The sequence below is a fragment of the Gorilla gorilla genome, chromosome 23, assembly GCF_029281585.2.
Source record: "Gorilla gorilla gorilla isolate KB3781 chromosome 23, NHGRI_mGorGor1-v2.1_pri, whole genome shotgun sequence".
Lineage (NCBI taxonomy): Eukaryota > Metazoa > Chordata > Mammalia > Primates > Hominidae > Gorilla > Gorilla gorilla.
In genome coordinates this window covers 21,138,198-21,157,232 of record NC_086018.1, presented here as the reverse complement: position 1 = coordinate 21,157,232, position 19,035 = coordinate 21,138,198, and the positions used below count along the sequence as shown (strand labels likewise).

Genomic DNA, 19,035 nt, shown 5'->3' with positions numbered 1-19,035 from the left:
TGGGTCTGCTGGCCGTGGTCCTGGTGCTGGTCATTGTTGGCCTCTATCTCTGGCTGCCCTCGGCCTCCAAGGAACCTGACAACCATGTGTACGCCAGGCCTGTTCAGCTGCGGATGCCAAGCCCTGCTTGGAGATTGGGAGATGAGCAGGGCAGGGCTTGGGGGCATGGGCCCTGGAAACCAGGCAAGTGGACCTCGGCAATACCTTAGCCCCTCTGAGACTCAGTTTCCCCACATGTAAGCAGGCTGCCTGGGCACAGGTGTCCCAGGTGCATAGAGCCACTTGTTCTTTGGACTCTCTCAGTAACCTCTGGGTAGGTGACGGTGATCCCGAGAGCAGGGTGTGGGTCTCCTAGAGCCCAACAGGGCCCTTTTTGTCAGTTCTAAGAGTCTCTGTCTCTTTGAATAGACTGCACTGTTTTGTCGTTTGGTTGTTATTTTTACTTATTTCTCTTTTTATTTTTAGTTATTTATTTATTGTGAGATGGAGTCTCGCTCTTTCACCCAGGCTGGAGTGCAGTGGCGAGATCTCAGCTCACTGCAACCTCCACCTCCCTGGTTCAAGTGATCCTTATGCCTCAGCCTCCCAAGTAGCTGGGATTACAGGCATGTAGCACCATGCCCAGCTAATTTTTTTTTTCCCGAGACAGAGTCTCGCTGTGTCACCCAGGCTGGAGTACAGTGGTGTGATCTCGCCTCACTGCAGCCTCCACCTTCCAGGTTCAAGCGATTCTCCTGCCTCAGCCTCCTGAGTAGCTGGGATTACAGGCATGCGTCACCACACCCGCCTAATTTTTGTATTTTTAGTAGAGATGGGGTTTCACTGTATTGACCAGGCTGGTCTTGAACTCCTGACCTCAGGTGATTCACCCGCCTTGGCCTCCCAAAGTGCTGGGATTACAGGCATGAGCCGCCACACCCAGCCAACTTTTATCTTTTTAGTAGAGACGGGGTTTCATCCTGTTGGCCAGGCTGGTCTTGAACTCCTGACCGTAATTGATCCACTTGCCTCAGCTTCCCAAAGTGCTGGGATTATAGGCATGAGCCACTGCACTTGGCCTTTAGTGGTGATTTCTGAGATCTTGGTACACTCATCACCCAAGCAGTGTACACTGTATCTAGTGTGTAGTCTTTTATCCCTCATCCCCCTCCCCTTCCACTCTTCCCCTTGAGTACCCAGAGTCCATTATATCTTTTTTTTTTTTTTTTTTTTTGAGATGGAGTCTCGCTGTTGCCTAGGCTGGAGTGCAATGGTGTGGTCTTGGCTCACTGCAACCTCCTCCACCTCCTGAGTTCAAGTGATTCTCCTGCCTCAGCCTTCCACCAGCTGGGATTACAGGCGCCCACCACCATGCTTGGCTAAATTGTTTTGGTATTATTAGTAAAGCCAGGGTTTCACCATGTTGGCCAGGCTGGTCTTGAACTCCTGACCTCAGGTGGTCTGCCTGCCTTGGCCTCCCAAAGTGCTGGGAGTACAGGCATGAGCCAGAATGCCGGACCCCATTATATCATTCTTTTTTTTTTCTTTTTTAATTTTATTATTATACTTTAAGTTTTAGGGTACATATGCACAACATGCAGGTTTGTTACATATGTACACATGTGCCATGTTGGTGTGCTGCACCCATTAACTCATCATTTAGCATCAGATATATCTCCTAATGCTATCCCTCCCCCCTCCCCCCATCCCACAACAGTCCCTGGTGTGTGATGTTCCCCTTCCTGTGTCCATGTGTTCTTGTTGTTCATTTCCCACCTATGAGTGAGAACATGGTGGTGTTTGTTTTTTTGTCCTTGTGATAGTTTGCTGAGAATGATGGTTTCCAGCTTCATCCATGTCCCTACAAGGGACATGAACTCATCATTTTTTATGGCTGCATAGTATTCTATGGTGTATATGTGCCACATTTTCTTAATCCAGTCTATCATTGTTGGACATTTGGGTTGGTTCCAAGTCTTTGCTATTGTGAATAGTGCCGCAATAAACATACGTGTGCATGTGTCTTTATAGCATCAGGATTTATAATCCTTTGGGTATATACCCAGTAATGGGATGGCTGGGTCAAATGGTATTTCTAGTTCTAGATCCCTGAGGAATCACCACACTGACTTCCACAATGGTTGAACTAGTTTACAGTCCCACCAACAGTGTAAAAGTGTTCCTATTTCTCCACATCCTCTCCAGCACCTGTTGTTTCCTGACTTTTTAATGATCGCCATTCTAGCTGGTGTGAGATGGTATCTCATTGTGGTTTTGATTTGCATTTCTCTGATGGCCAGTGATGATGAGCATTTTTTCATGTGTCTTTTGGCTGCATAAATGTCTTCTTCTGAGAAGTGTCTGTTCATATCCTTTGCCCACTTTTTGATGGGGTTGTTTGTTTTTTTTCTTGTAAATTTGTTTGAGTTCATTGTAGATTCTGGATATTAGCCCTTTGTCAGATGAGTAGGTTGCAAAAATTTTCTCCCATTCTGTAGGTTGCCCGTTCACTGTGATGGTAGTTTCTTTCGCTGTGCAGAAGCTCTTTAGTTTAATTAGATCCCATATGTCAATTTTGACTTTTGTTGCCATTGGTTTTGGTGTTTTAGACATGAAGTCCTTGCCCATGCCTATGTCCTGAATGGTATTGCCTATGTTTTCTTCTAGGGTTTTTATGGTTTAGGTCTAATATGTAAGTCTTTAATCCATCTTGAATTAATTTTTATATAAGGTGTAAGGAAGGGATCCAGTTTCAGCTTTCTACATATGGCTAGCCAGTTGTTCCAGCACCATTTATTAAATAGGGAATCCTTTCCCCATTGCTTGTTTTTGTCAGGTTTGTCAAAGATCAGATAGTTGTAGGTATGCGGCATTATTTCTGAGGGCTCTGGTCTGTTCCATTGGTCTATATCTCTGTTTTGGTACCAGTACCATGCTGTTTTGATTACTGTAGCCTTGTAGTATAGTTTGAAGTCAGGTAGCATGATGCCTCCAGCTTTGTTCTTTTTGCTTAGGATTGACTTGGCAATGTGGGCTCTTTTTTGGTTCCATATGAACTTTAAAGTAGTTTTTTCCAATTCTGTGAAGAAAGTCATTGGTAGCTTGATGGGGATGGCATTGAATCTATCAATTACCTTGGGCAGTATGGCCATTTTCACGATATTGATTCTTCCTATCCATGAGCATGGAATGTTCTTCCATTTGTTTGTATCCTCTTTTATTTCATTGAGCAGTGGTTTGTAGTTCTCCTTGAAGAGGTCCTTCACATCCTTTGTAAGTTGGATTCCTAGGTATTTTATTCTCTTTGAAGCAATTGTGAATGGGAGTTCACTCGTGATTTGGCTCTCTGTTTGTCTGTTATTGGTGTATAAGAATGCTTGTGATTTTTGCACATTGATTTTGTATCCTGAGGCTTTGCTGAAGTTGCTTATCAGCTGAAGGAGATTTTAGGCTGAGACGATGGGGTTTTCTAGATAAACAATCATGTCATCTGCAAACAGGGACAATTTGACTTCCTCTTTTCCTAATTGAATGCCCTTTATTTCCTTCTCCTGCCTGATTGCCCTGGCCAGAACTTCCAACACTGTGTTGAATAGGAGTGGTGAGAGAGGGCATGGCATCCCTGTCTCGTGCCAGTTTTCAAAGGGAATGCTTCCAGTTTTTGTCCATTCAGTATGATATTGGCTGTGGGTTTGTCATAGATTGCTCTTATTATTTTGAGATATGTCCCATCAATACCTAATTTATTGAGAGTTTTTAGCATGAAGTGTTGTTGAATTTTGTCAAAGGCCTTTTCTGCATCTATTGTGATAATCATGTGGTTTTTGTCTTTGGTTCTGTTTATATGCTGGATTACATTTATTGATTTTCGTATGTTGAACCAGCCTTGCATCCCAGGGATGAAGCCCACTTGATCATGCTGGATAAGCTTTTTGATGTGCTGCTGGATTCGGTTAGCCAGTATTTTATTGAGGATTTTTGCATCAATGTTCATCAAGAATATTGGTCTAAAATTCTCTTTTTTTGTTGTGTCTCTGCCAGGCTTTGGTATCAGGATGATGCTGGCCTCATAAAATGAGTTAGGGAGGATTCCCTCTTTTTCTATTGATTGGAATAGTTTCAGAAGGAATGGTACAAGCTCCTCCTTGTACCTCTGGTAGAATTCAGCTGTGAATCCGTCTGGTCCTGGACTTTTTTTGGTTGGTAAGCTATTAATTATTGCCTCAATTTCAAAGCTTGTTATTGGTCTATTCAGAGATTCAACTTCTTCTTGGTTTAGTCTTGGGAGGGTGTATGTGCCTAGGGATTTATCCATTTCTTCTAGATTTTCTAGTTTTTTTTTTGCGTAGAGGCGTTCATAGTATTCTCTGATGGTAGTTTGTATTTCTGTGGGATCGGTGGTGATATCCCCTTTATCATTTTTTATTGCATCTATTTGATTCTTCCCTGTTTTCTTCTTTATTAGTCTTGCTAGCGGTCTATCAGTTTTGTTGATCTTTTCAAAAAACCAGCTCCTGGATTCATTGATTTTTTTTTGAAGGGTTTTTTGTGTCTCTATTTCCTTCAGTTCTGCTCTGATCTTAGTTATTTCTTGCCTTCTGCTAGCTTTTGAATCTGTTTGCTCTTGCTTCTCTAGTTGTTTTAATTGTGATGTTAGGGTGTCAATTTTAGATCTTTCCTGCTTTCTCTTGTGGGCATTTAGTGCTATAAATTTCCCTCTACACACTGCTTTGAACGTGTCCCAGAGATTCTGGTATGTTGTGTCCTTGTTGTCGTTGGTTTCAAAGAACATCGTTATTTCTGCCTTCATTTTGTTATGTACCCAGTAGTCATTCAAGAGCAGGTTGTTCAGTTTCCATGTAGTTGAGCGGTTTTGAGTGAGTTTCTTAATCCTGAGTTCTAGTTCGATTGCACTGTGGTCTGAGAGACAGTTTGTTGTAACTTCTGTTCTTTTACATTTGCTGAGGAGTGCTTTACTTCCACCTATGTGGTCAGTTTTGGAGTAGGTGTGGTGTGGTGCTGAAAAGAATGTATAGTCTGTTGATTTGGGGTGGAGAATTCTGTAGATGTCTATTAGGTCCGCTTGGTGCAGAGCTGAGTTCAATTCCTGGATATCCTTGTTAACTTTCTGTCTCGTTGATCTGTCTAGTGTTGACAGTGGGGTGTTAAAGTCTCCCATTATTATTGTGTGGGAGTCTAAGTCTCTTTGTAGGTCACTAAGGACTTGCTTTATGAATCTGGGCACTCCTGTATTGGATGTATATATATTTAGGATAGTTAGCTCTTCTTGTTGAATTGATCCCTTTACCATTATGTAATGGCCTTCTTTGTCTCTTTTGATCTTTGTTGGTTTAAAGTCTGTTTTATCAGAGACTAGGATTGCAACCCCTGCCTTTTTTTGTTTTCCATTTGCTTGGTAGATCTTCCTCCATCCCTTTATTTTGAGCCTGTGTGTGTCTCTGCACGTGAGATGGGTTTCCTGAATACAGCACACTGATGGGTCCTGACTCTTTATCCAATTTGCCAGTCTGTGTCTTTTAATTGGAGCATTTAGTGCATTTACATTTAAGGTTAACATTGTTATGTGTGAATTTGATCCTGTCATTATGATGTTAGCTGGTTATTTTGCTCGCTAGTTGATGCACTTTCTTCCTAGCCTCGATGGTCTTTACAATTTGGCATGCTTTTGCAGTGGCTGGTACCAGTTGTTCCTTTCCATGTTTAGTGCTTCCTTCAGGAGCTCTTTTAGGGCAGGCCTGGTGGTGACAAAATCTTTCAGCATTTGCTTGTCTGTAAAGTATTTTATTTCTCCTTCACTTATGAAGCTTAGTTTGGCTGGATATGAAATTCTGGGTTGAAAATTCTTTCCTTTAAGAATGTTGAATATTGGCCCCTACTCTCTTCTGGCTTGTACGGTTTCTGCTGAGAGATCAACTGTTAGTCTGATGGGCTTCCCTTTGTGGGTAACCCGACCTTTCTCTCTGGCTGCCCTTAACATTTTTTCCTTCATTTCAACTTTGGTGAATCTGACAATTATGTGTATTGGAGTTGCTCTTCTTGAGGAGTATCTTTGTGGCGTTTTCTGTATTTCCTGAATTTGAACGTTGGCCTGCCTTGCTACATTGGGGAAGTTCTCCTGGATAATATCCTGCAGAGTGTTTTCCAACTTGGTTCCATTCTCCCCGTCACTTTCAGGTACACCAATCAGACATAGATTTGGTCTTTTCACATAGTCCCATATTTCTTGGAGGCTTTGTTCATTTCTTTTTATTCTTTTTTCTCTAAACTTCTCGCTTCATTTCATTCATTTCATCTTCCATCACTGATACCTTTTCTTCCAGTAGATCGCATCGGCTACTGAGGCTTGTGCATTCGTCACGTAGTTCTTGTGCTGTGGTTTTTGGCTCCATCAGGTCCTTTAAGGACTTCTCTGCATTGGTTATTCTAGTTAGCCATTCGTCTAATTTTTTTTCAAGGTGTTTAACTTCTTTGCCATTGGTTCGAACTTCCTCCTTTAGCTCCGAGTAATTTGATCTTCTGAAGCCTTCTTCTCTCAACTCGTCAAAGTCATTCTCCGTCCAGCTTTGTTCCATTGCTGGTGAGGAGCTGCATTCCTTTGGAGGAGGAGAGGCACTCTGATTTTTAGAGTTTCCAGTTTTTATGCTCTGTTTTTCCCCCATCTTTGTGGTTTTGTCTGCCTTTGGTCTTTGATGATGGTGACATACAGATGGGTTTTTGGTGTGGATATCCTTTCTGTTTGTTAGTTTTCCTTCTAACAGTCAGGACCCTCAGCTGCAGGTCTGTTGGAGTTTGCTGGAGGTCCACTCCAGACCCTGTTTGCCTGGGTATCAGCAGCAGTCGCTGCAGAACAGCGGATATTGGTGAACCGCAAATGCTGCTGCCTGACCATTCTGCTGGAAGTTTTATCTCAGAGGAGTACCCGGCTGTGTGAAGTGTCAGTCTGCCCCTACTGGGGGTGCCTCTCAGTTAGGCTACTCAGGGGTCACGGACCCACTTGAGGAGGCAGTCTGCCCGTTCTCAGATCTGAAGCTGCGTGCTGGGAGAACCACTACTCTTTTCAGAGCTGTCAGACAGGGACATTTAAGTCTGCAGAGGTTACTGCTGCCTTTTGTTTGTCTGTGCCCTGCCCCCAGAGGTGGAGCCTACAGAGGCAGGCAGGCCTCCTTGAGCTGTGGTGGGCCTCACCCAGTTCGAGCTTCCCGGCTGCTTTGTTTACCTACTCAAGCCTCAGCAATGGCGGGTGCCTCTCCCCCAGCCTCGCTGCCGCCTTGCAGTTTGATCTCAGACTACTGTGCTAGCAATGAGCGAGGCTCTGTGGGCGTAGGACCCTCCGAGCCAGGTGCGGGATATAATCTCCTGGTGTGCCGTTTGTTAAGCCCGTTGGAAAAGCACAGTATTGGGTGGGAGTGACCCGATTTTCCAGGTGCCGTCTGTCACCCCTTTCTTTGACTAGGAAAGGGAATTCCCTGACCGCTTGCATTTCCCGGGTGGGGCGATGCCTCGCCCTGCTTCAGCTCACGCACGGTGCGCTGCACCCACTGTCCTGCACCCACTGTCCTGCACCCACTGTCCGGCACTCCCCAGTGAGATGAACCTGGTACCTCAGTTGGAAATGCAGAAATCACTGTCTTCTGTGTCACTCATGCTGGGAGCTGTAGACTGGAGCTGTTCCTATTCGGCCATCTTGGCTCCCAGACCCTTTTTTTTTTTTTTTTTGAGATAGAGTTTTGCTCTTGTCATTCAGGCTGGAGTGGGGTGCAGTGGTGCAGTCTTGGCTCACTGCAACCTCCACCTCCCAGTTCAAGAGGTTCTCTTGCCTCAGCCTCCCGAGTAGCTGGGACTACCAGAGTGTGCCACCATGCCTGGCTGATTTTTGTGTTATTGGTAGAGACGGGGTTTCACCATGTTCTCCAGACTGGTCTCAAACTCCTGACCTTAGGTGATCCACCCGCCTCAGCCTCCCAAAGTTCTGGGATTACAGGCATGAGCCACTGCACCCAGCCCATTATATCATTCTTATGTGTTTGCTTCCTCATAGCTTAGCTTTGGTATATAACTGTTTTGGAATTATCATCCTTGGCTACTAGGATCAGTGATAAGGGTGACACTAGTCTGAGGCTGGACAGGCCACTCCTGGGTACATGTCTTTGCAGAAGTATTTTTTGTGTAAGGTTGTGATGGCCTTTGTGTAATGTTGTGAGTTGTGTTTTTGAGGCAGGGTCTTGCTCTGTCACCTGGGCTGGAGTGCAGTTGCACTGTCAAGGCTCACTGTAGCCTCAGCCTCCGGGACTAAAGCAATCCTCTCACCTCAATCCTCTCACCTCAGCCTCCCAAAGTGCTGGGATTACAGGCATGAGCCACCACACCCAGCCGAGAATGGGGCACTTGTGCAGGAGAGTCCTCTCTTCGTGGCCTTTCCCTGGCTCTATTTTTCAGAGTTTTTTTTTTGTTGTTTTGTTTTGTTTTGTTTTGAGATGGAGTCTTGTTCTGTTGCACAGGCTGGAGTGCAGTGGCGGAATCTCAGCTCACTGCAACCTCCGCCTCCTGGGTTCAAGCAATTCTCCCGCCTCAGCCTCCCCAGTAGCTTGGATTACAGGCACCCGCCATCATGCCCCAGATAACTTTTGTATTTTTGTAGAGATGGGGTTTCACCATGTTAGTCAGGCTGGTCTCGAACTCCTGACCTCAGGTGATCCACCCACCTCGGCCTCCCAAAGTGCTGGGACTACAGGTGTGAGCCACTGTGTGTGGCCGCAGCTCTATTTTGACAATTTTCACAGTCTCTTCCCACTTCCTGTGGCTGCCAGCATTCATTGGCTTGTGGCTGCCTCACTCCAGTCTCTGTCTCCATGGTCATACTGGTTTCTCCTCTGCTGTGTGTCCTCTCCTCTGTGTGTCTGTCTTACAAGGACACTGTGGTCACATTCAGGGCACATCTAGATAATCCAGGATCATCTCCTCCTCTCAAAATCTTTAACATACTTTAGGCCGGGTGCGGTGGCTCATGCCTGTAATCCCAGCACTTTGGGAGGCTAAGGAGGGTGGATCACTTGAGGTCAGGAGTTGGAGACCAGCCTGGCCAACACAGTAAAACAGCATCTCTACTAAAAATACAAAAATTAACCGGGCATGGTGGCGCATGCCTGTAGTCCTAGCTACTCAGGAGGCTGAGGCAGGAGAATCGCTTCAACCTGGGAGGTGGAGATTGCAGTGAGCTGAGATTGTGCCACACACTCTGGCCTGGGTGATAGAGCAAGACTCCCTCTCAAAAAAAAAAAAAAATGCAAAAAAGGCCGGGCAGGGTAGCTCACACCTGTGATCCCAGCACTTTGGGAGGCCAAGGCAGGCAGATCACTTGAGGCCAGGAATTCGAGGCTAGCCTGAACAACACGGTGAAACCTCATCCCTACTAAAAGTACAAAAAAAATTAGCTGGGCATGGTGGCGAACACCTGTAGTCTCAGGAGACTGAGGCACAAGAATCACTGGAACCTGGGAGGCGGAGGTTGCAGTGAGCTGAGACCACGCCATTGCACTCCAGCCTGGGCAACAGAGTGAGACTCTGTCTCAAAAAAAAAAAAAAAAAAAAATCTTTAACATACTTTTCCACTTAAGGTATTAGTCACTCTTGTGTTGTATAAGGTAATATCCACAGGTTTTGGGAATTAGGTTTCATCCACAGGTTTTGGGACCATGTGGCTATTGAGGTCTTGACATATGACTAGGATAACTTAATTTATTTAGCTTAATTAAAAAAAAAATTTTTTTTGAGACAGCCTCACTCTGTTGCCCAGGCTGGAGTGCAGTGGCGTTATCACAGCTCACTGCTCAACCTCCTGGGCTCAAAACGATCCTCCCTCCTCAGCCCCACAAGTAGCTGGAACCGCAGGCATGTGCCACCACACGTGGCTAATATTTAGACTTTTTGTAGAGACTGGGTCTCACTGGTTGTCTAGGGTGGTCTTGAACTCCTGGGCTCAAGTGATCCTCCTGCCTCGACCTCCCAAAGTGCTGGGATTGCAGACCTGAGCTGCCATGCCCAGCCTGGTTTAATTTAATTTTACATACATACATTTATTTATTTATTTAAGATAGGGTCTCACTCTGTCACCCAGGCTGGAGTGCCGTGGTGGAAACACAGCTCACTGCAGCTTCGACTTCCAGGGCTCAAGCAGTCCTCCCATCTCAGCCTCCCAAGTAGCTGGGAGCACAGGTGTGTTCCATCATGCTTGGCTAATTTTTGTACTTTTTGTAGAGATGGGGTCTTGCTATGTTTCCCAGGCTGGTCTTGAACTCCTAGGCTCAAGCAGTCCTCCCACTTCAGTTTCCCAAAGTGCTGGGATGACAGGCATGAGCCAGTGCACCTGGCCCAAAGTCATATTTTTACTTCTAACGTAGTTCAGCCTTAAGACTGTACCAGCAGATAGAGATGGAAAAGTAAGAAAAAGTGAATATCAGATTACATTTATAAATAAAGCAGTTACTAATTAATGTGTTGTTTTTTTAAACCTCCTTTTTAACTCTGGGTTACATCATTCCCTGGCTGTCTTTACCCTAGCATCAGTGAGTCCTGCAGTCACTACAGCCCCCTGCGAGGACAGATATTTTGGTCACCATCAAGTGGATCTTTATTTTTTATCTAACATTTACAATTCTGCCAGTTCTGACTCTTAAATTCTCTTTGCCTTGAATCCCAGGATCCACCTCTGATGTTCAGTGAAGACTACCAGAAAAGTCTGCTAGAGCAGTACCATCTGGGTCTGGATCAAAAACGCGGAAAATACGTGGTTGGAGAGCTCATCTGGAATTTTGCCGATTTCATGACTAACCAGTGTAAGCGGCAGTTTGGCTCATGGGATAATGTACCTGTCCTCATTTTTTCAGGTTGCCTTGCCCATTCTGGACACTTTGATTGTAAGAATATTGGAAACAAAGCGAGGAGGTGGTTTAATCCATGCAGGTTGTGTTGAGGATTTCCTAGGAAAAGTGAGTTGTGCTTAGTAAGTAGGAAAGCAGTCAGGCCCCTGCTTCCCAAATACAGTCAAAAAGCAAACAGGAGAGTCTGCTATAGTGAGATGTAAATGGCTAGCTTGCCTTTTTCTTGTCTGTTTCATAGCCAAGGAGGAAGGAAAAACTGGACCTCATGGATTTACTTTAGGAAGGTACAAAGCCTGAGAAGCTTAAGGTATTTCAGTCTGTTTTATATTACTCACTTGCAAAAAGCAGGCTTATCGAATACAGGTGAGTTTCAACACGTCTTGAATACGGCAGCATTTAAAAGTCTTTAGACTGGGCATGGTGACTCATCCCTGTAATCCCAGCACTTTGGGAGGCCAAGGTGGGAGGATCGTTTGAGGCCAGGAGTTCGAGACCAGCCTGCTAAGCATAGCAAGACCGCTTCTCTACAAAAAGTAAGCAAATTAGCTAGGTATGGTGGTGTGTTCCTGTAGTTCCAGCTGCTTGGGTGGCTGAGGCAGGCAGATCTCCTGAGCACAGGAGTTGGGGGCTGCAGTGAGCTATGATTACACCACTGCACTTGAGCCAGGGTGACAGAGTGAGACCTGTCTTAAAAAAAAAAAAGGGGTCTTCAAAGACAAGAAGATCTGTGCTGTCACGTTGGGTGGATGAGGGGCTGCCAGGTTTGCAATGAATGTTTCCCATTTCTTCTTAGTTTATGGACTTACCATAAACTCAGGATGGCAGTTTGGTGGGTTGGAGAAGGATATGGTGATTGCAGGAGTTACAATACATTACTTATAGGGGAAAACAGGGTTTTGAAAGGTTAACGCTTAAAAGTGAGAATGGAAAAGGGATGAATGAATGAACAAGATGAGGTGAGATGGAAGAGGTAAAGGGAAAGGGAGAACAAGCAGCTCTTCTCTGCATGGCACCTGGGATGAATGGTTTCTGGGGACATCCCTGATGGCAGTTTTGTGGAGAGGCGCAAAACTTTATGTGGTAAGAAATGAGCTGTAGGCCCAGCGCAGTGACCCACGCCTGTAATCCCAGAACTTTGGGAGGCCGAGGAGGGCGGATCGCTTGAGGTCAGGAGTTCAAGACCAGCCTGGCCAACATGAAGAAACCTTGTCTCTACTAAAAATACAAAAATTAGGCAGGTGTGGCGGCAAGTTCCTGTAATCCCAGTTACTCAGAAGGCTAAGGCATGAGAATCGCTTGAACCTGGGAGGCGGAGGTTGCGGTGAGGGAAGATCGCACCTTTGCACTCCAGCCTGGGCAACAAGAGCAAAACTCTGTTTTAAGAAAAAAAAAAAAGAAAAGGCCAGGCCAGGCGGGCTGGGCGCAGTGGCTCAGGCCTGTTATCCCAGCACTTTGGGAGGCCCAGGAGCTCGAGACCAGCCTGGGCAACATGGTGAGTCCCCATTTCTACAAAAAAATATTAAAAGAAAATTAGCTGGGCGTGGTAGCACATGCCTGTGGTCCCGGCTACTCAGGAGGCTGAGGTGGGAGGATCGCTTGAGCCCAGGAGATCAAGGCTGCAGTGAGCTGTGATGGCACCACTTCACTCCAGTCTGGGTGTCAGAGCGAGACCCTGTGTCAACAAATAAATTTAAAAAATCTTATATTTACCACACAAAACCAATACCAATTACTAGACCAGCTTCTAAGGTAGAAACACTCTGGTCTGAACCCCTGGCAGGGAACTTGCACCCAGTAAGCCCCAGTTCAACGCCAAATCCTTGTACCAAAGAGAGTTTGAGATTAAAATCCAGAAAAGCAAAGTTCACACTTTTTGTGGTTTTAGAGTCTCAGAAGGTGGTTTTATTGTTTCTTAATTATATTGAGCCTTCTTTTAGCTTTAAAGGGAATGTCACCGGGTGCGGTGGCTCATGCCTCTAATCCCAGCACTTTGGGAGGCCAAGGCGGGGGGATCACCTGAGGTCAGGAGTTTGAGACCAGCCTGGCCAACATGGTGAAACCCCGCCTCTACTAAAAATACAAAATTAGCCGGGTGTGGTGGTGCATGCCTGTAATCCCAGCTACTCTGGAGGCTGAGACAAGAGAATCGTCTAGAACGTGGGAGGCTGAGGTTGCAGTGAGCTGAGATCACGCCGGCCTGGGTGACAGAGCAAGGCTCTGTCTCAAAGAAAAAAAAAGGAATGTCTAGATGCAGTAGCTAAGTACACAGAAGCCATTTCAGTGTGGGAGGCGAGGTGACTGAGTCCAGGGACTCCAGGTTTCTGGCTGTGGGGTTGAGACCGCCCATGGTCATTGTGATGAGATGAAGATGGAAAATGAGCTGGGCTGGGGGAAGGTGGTCATCTCTGGAAGTGATTAGTTTGAGACTCCTGTTGGGTAGCCCACTGGGCATGGTCAGTAGGCAGTTGAGGAGCTGAGAGGGTTTGGAGCTGGGATAGACTCCAGCCTCACCATGTGGGCAGTAGTGGGGGTCACAGAGTGTGAAGATGGCCAAGAAAGAGGTCTGGGCGGGGGTCTGGGGAGTCAGCAGCCAGGCATGGGCCGTGGAGAAACAGATGCCAGGGGAAGAGGAAAGGGGAGTCAGACCCCAAGGGGAAAAGAGTCACTGGAGGGAGGGGCCAGCCCCGTGTCACATCCAGCGGAGACACCAGGTACAGCAGAAGGACCTTGGACATGACCATGAGGAGGGCCTTGTTGGCCATGACCTGGGATGGATGGGGGTGAGAGCCTGGGGGACCACACCATGTCCCCAGTACATGAAACAGTGCCTGGTAGACAGGATGGATTTATGGATGGATGGATAGGTAGATGGATGAATGGACAGATGATAGATGGATGCAAAGACAGATGAATAGATGGACAGATGGATGGACGGACAGACGGAATGAATGATCAGAAAAGGCTTCATGAACAACATGAGACTGAGCTGCATCTCCATGGGTAGATACAAAAGCAGAGGACTCTCCTCTTGAGTCAGGAATGACCCAGTGTCCTGGTCCAGGGAGCAAGTCAGCTTGGCTTGACTGGAGACACTTGTGGCAGATTTCAGAGGCCCTTAAAATGAGGCCAAGTGAGGTGGACAGGTCCAAGCCAGCTGAGGACTCCTCAGCCACACGGCACAGCTGCCTGAGGGGATGTGTCACTCAGGGAGTTGCTGGGACCTACTGGGCCCAGCGTTGCCATCAGCACCAACAGCTTCAGAGAGGGGGACACATGCTGGGGTGACTCCAAGGCTGTGGGCGGCACCTGCCTCAGGGAACAGGCACAGAGACACTACTGGGGGACACTACTGGGACACTGGCCACCCCCCTGCCCTGTGCCTGGGTCACAGCCTGCACACTGCAGCCCTGTGCCCCTCACTCCCAGCAGGTTCCTGCTCCAGTGCGGCTCCTGGACTGGCGCCAGGTGCTGGCCCCAGGGGTTTCAATCCAAGCATAATTCAGTGAAGCATGTGTTTGGCAGTGGGACCCAGCTCACTGGTACATGGCTCTCACAACTTTCCCTAGCCTGTCGCACCCTCTCCTGTCTCTGCAAAAATCTGTTTTCGTTCTCTGGGGCTTCTTCCCCTTTGCCCTCCAAGCCTTAAGCACGGAACCCTTCCTTTCTCCATGGGGTCTGGGGGAAGCGGGCTAGTCTCAGGTTAACTGGCATGAGGGGCTCCCACAGTGGGAGCAGCCGCCTTCAGGTTCCAACAGTGGGACACAGCCTGGTCCTGGGGCCTGGGCTGGGATTGGGCAGGGCACATGTCTGAATGAGGGACAGAGGCCGGTTCTGATGAGGGGCCGTACGGTGGCCTTAGAGACAGTCCCTGGGACCCCAGGGTCTAGGCTGAGGGCTGGATGCCCATCCAGGCTGGGAGGGCCACACGGGGGCCTGTGGACACAGGGGTCATCCCAAGGGGAGACCAATGGGGGGCAGAGAGGGCTCTGGGTCTAGGGTGTAGCTCTGTGGCCTCTGCTGGGTCGTGAGGACATGGGGACACAGAGGGATGGGTGAAACTGGGAGAGGTCCCAAGGCCCAGCCCTCCCTGGACAGTCCCAAGAAAGGAGAGGGTCTCTTAGTGCAGAGATGTGTCTGTCCCTGGAGTCCCATCACCTCTGGGGCCTGGTGTCTGTTGAAGGGTCGACCTCCCGCCTTCATTTGAGGAAGGGCACCTTAGACTCAGAAGGTGACTAGTGGGGAGTAAATGGGGGTGCAGAGAACTCCATGGCTGCCAGGTGAAGTCCAGGGGCATCAGAGGCTGCTGGGGTGGGTATGGGGGCTGTGGTGCCCCGAACTCTGGGGGAGCAGCCCCAAGAACCCAGCTGCTGTGAAGGGTCCTGTGGTCGGGCTGGTGGGTATGGGGCGACGGCAGAGCCCCAGGGTGTCTCTGGGTGGAGCCCACGCTTTACCAGGAGAGCTGAGTGGGCCAGGCTGGGGCACAGCCTGATGCCCCAGGGGATGGGAAGCTCCAGGCCATGCCAGGCTTGGGCCTCCCCACACCCTGCCAGGTCAGTTTTGTGTGCTGTGAGGGAGACCCCTAGATTCCAAACTCAGACTCCAGAAACCAGGAAGGAGGGAGCACAGCCTGCCCTGGGTGCACACAGGGAAACCGAGGCTGCAGAGGAAAGGGCTGGGCAAGGACACCTGGGAAAGGTGACTTGGGAAGAGTTCCTAGGAAGGCTCGGGGCTGTCTGCTCTCCAGAGGGCTCCAGTGGAAAGGAGGGAATGAGGAGGGAAGGAGAGGCCTTGGGTGGGCCAGACGGCCACACCATGAACCCTCCCAGAGACTTTAGACAGAGAGAGGCGCTCCACAACACCGCACACTCCCTCTGCCATCTCTCACCCCCTCCTCTGTCCACACAGGTCAGCCCAAGACTACCCCGTCAGTCATTCTGTTCCTGCCATCCTGTGAGGAGCCCCAAGCCAACAAGGCCACACTGGTGTGTCTCATGAATAACTTTATCCGGGAATCTTGACGGTGACCTGGAAGGCAGATGGTACCCCCATCACCCAGGGCGTGGAGAAGACCACGCCCTCCAAACAGAGCAACAACAAGTACGCGGCCAGTAGCTACCTGAGCCTGACGCCCGAGCAGTGGAGGTCCCGCAGAAGCTACAGCTGCCAGGTTATGCAAGAAGGGAGCACCGTGGAGAAGTCAGTGGCCCCTGCAGAATGTTCATAGGTTCCCAGCCCCCACCCCACCCACAGGGGCCTGGAGCTGCAGGATCCCAGGGGACGGATCTCTCTGCATCCCAAGCCATTCAGCCCTTCTCCCTGTACCCAGTAAACCCTCAATAAATATCTTTGTCAGTCAGAAATCCTGCTGCCTCTCTTCATTTCTTATCTCTCATATAATCTAATGCTTCTCCTGGGTTCTCAATGTGGCACTGGGGGAATCCTGGCACCAGTGGGAAAGTAGCCTGGAGGAGAGGATCACAGTCTCCCAGGGGTGTCCCCTGGGGAAATAGGCCAGGATAGGAGTCGGCTCACTGGACACCAGTCCCTCCATTCTCTCCCTCTTCCCCTTCCTCCTTGCAGCTCAACCCCCAACTTGCTGCCTGCTTTCTGTAGGGAGCTATTTCTGGCTGAGCCTCCAGATACACCCTGTGTCCCTGTCCTGGTCTGGACCCTCTACCCACCCACAGCCTCTCTTTCCTCAGCCTGGAAATCCTACTCTGGGCCTGGAGTCCCTCTGCTTTTGGCCCTGGACCCTGGAATGCCCTCGTTCCTCTCTGCGCAACTCCCCACCCCGAGAGCTGGACTGTCCAGGACACTCCAACACCATCAAATTCATGAGCTCTTACATTTTGGGCCCACCTTGATTCTTCATGTGACAGCAGGTTCAGAAGTGTGAGAAAAACAGGAGGAAGCCAGAAAGGAAACACACATGAAAGGCCTACAAGAGGCTCAGGACACTTGCAAAAGATAGGCTCTGAGCTCCTCAGGAACCTGTGCAAGAAGAGTAATAGGTGCTCCATCATTTCTTTCTTTTTTTTTTAGATGGCGTCTCACTCTGTCGCCCAGGCTGGACTGCAATGGCTCGATCTTGGTTCACCGTAACCTCTGTCTCCCAGGTTCAACCAATTCTCCTGCCTCAGCCTCCTGAGTAGCCGGGATTACAGGTAGATGCTGCAATGCCCGGCTAATTTTTGTGTTTTTATTGCAGACAGGGTTTCACCATGTTGTTCAGGCTGGTGTGCTCCATCATTTCTAAGAGATTAAACAAGTCTTCACTCGAGGGAAGTTGGTGTTCTCAATGCTGAGGCCAGGCATCTCCTCATAATTAAAAGTGGGGATGTGTTTTACCCAGGGCCTCACTGTTGATGGGATTTGGGCTCCAACATGTGCACAGCTGACTGCCTGGCAGCCCTAGGACATGGAGAGTTTCTCAGATGCTTGGCACAGAGAGTCACTGGCCATCTTTGGAGGAAGCATCATTTTGGGAAATGGAAAACCAGGTCCTGTGTTGGGAATATCTGTGAGGCTCCCAAGGTCTGGGGCTCCAGCTCCTCTCTGAGAAGAAAGTGTTGCGGGGAGAGAACATGGCCCCGCCACACCCAGCTCCTCCTGCATGGTTCCTGCTCATCAGGGCGTTAGAGGGGTGGGGGCACCAGCAGTGGTCAGGCCTATGTTTCTGTGGGTGGGGCCAGGGAGGGACCCTCGGGGCATCCTAGGGAGTCTCTCCCATGGCTCCTGTTTGACTTTCCTGTGGCTGCTGTCACAAATGACCCCTAAAACATCACACATTGGTTCTGTCCCTGGTCTGGAGGTCAGCCGTCCAAAATGAATCGTAGAGTGCTAAAATCAGGGTACCAGCTGGGCCAGGCTCTTTCTGAGGGCTCTGGGGAGAATCCATTTCCAGGATTTTTCCAGCTTCTAGAGGACGCCCTGGGCTCCTGGCCCCTTCTTCCAGCTTCAAAGCCAGAGCTCAGCATCTTCAAATCTCTCTCCCACTCTTCTCTCTCTCTCTCTCTCCCTGCCAACTGTCTTCTCTCACCCTCCCTCCTTCTCTCCCTTTCTTGTCCTCCAGCCCCACACCTGCTGTCACTCTGACCCTCCTGCCTCTTCCTTTCCCTTATAAAGACCCCACCTTGGACCCACCCACATAACCCAGGATCATCTTCCACATCAGGCCCCTTAACATCATCACATCTGTAAAGTCCCTGAGGCCACACAACACAGCACATGGACAGGTCCCGGGACTGGGACACAGCCATCCCTGGGCCCTAATTCAGCCCAACCACAGCTCCTTTCCCTCCTTCCTCTCTCCTTCTCTGGGTATAAGAAGGGAATGCAGAGAGGTTGGTCAATGAATATACACTTACAGTTAGATGCAAGGAATGTGTTCTAATGTTGGATAGCAGAGTAGGGTGACTATGGTTAGCAATAATGTGTTGTATATTTCAAAATAGCTACAAGAGAGAACTTGAAATATATACTCAACACATAGAAATGATAAATACTCAAGGCCGTACCCCAAATATCCTGACTTGATGATGACATGGTGGATGCACAGAACCAAACAGCACATGCACCTCATAGAAATGTCCAATATTATGTATCAGTGTAATTTCTATGAATAAGAAAGGCAAAAAAAAGAAGTTAAGCGTAAACTAGCCCTTGACCTAGCAATTCTAGCCCTAGGAATTTATCTAGAAGAAATGAAAGCATGTGTTCAAAAAAGACGTGTACATAAATGTTCTCAGCAGCCTCATTCACTATAGGCAGCAACTGGAAACAACCGAAGTGTCCGTCAGCTAGAGAATGGATAGACCCATGTGGTCTGTGCATACAGTGGAGTACTGCTCAGTTACACAAAGAAAAGAAACTGTGGATACAGGTCACAGGAGGGATGAACTTCAAAACATTACAGTAAGTGAAAGAAGTAAAACTCCACGAGGGAAGTTGGTGGGTATGGACGTGTGTTTGAACTGGCAGAATTTTACTGTGTTCTTTGGGGTATTAGGTATTGAGTCCCTGTTGACCAGGTACTGTGCTAGGTGCAGCCGTTAAGAGAAATGAGAAGCAGACACCAGCTCCATTGTGATGAGACTCACTCGATCAGCCATTTCTGATGAACACTCAGGTACCTTGACACTCCCTGCTCACATTTGCA

At 48.4% G+C, this 19,035-nt stretch overlaps 1 pseudogene; it reads left to right on the top strand.

The window, feature by feature from the left end:
- The window catches only part of LOC101141165 (uncharacterized), a 43,604-nt pseudogene extending 27,367 nt beyond the window's left edge, over positions 1-16,237 (top strand).
- Positions 16,238-19,035: the final 2,798 nt, after the last annotated feature.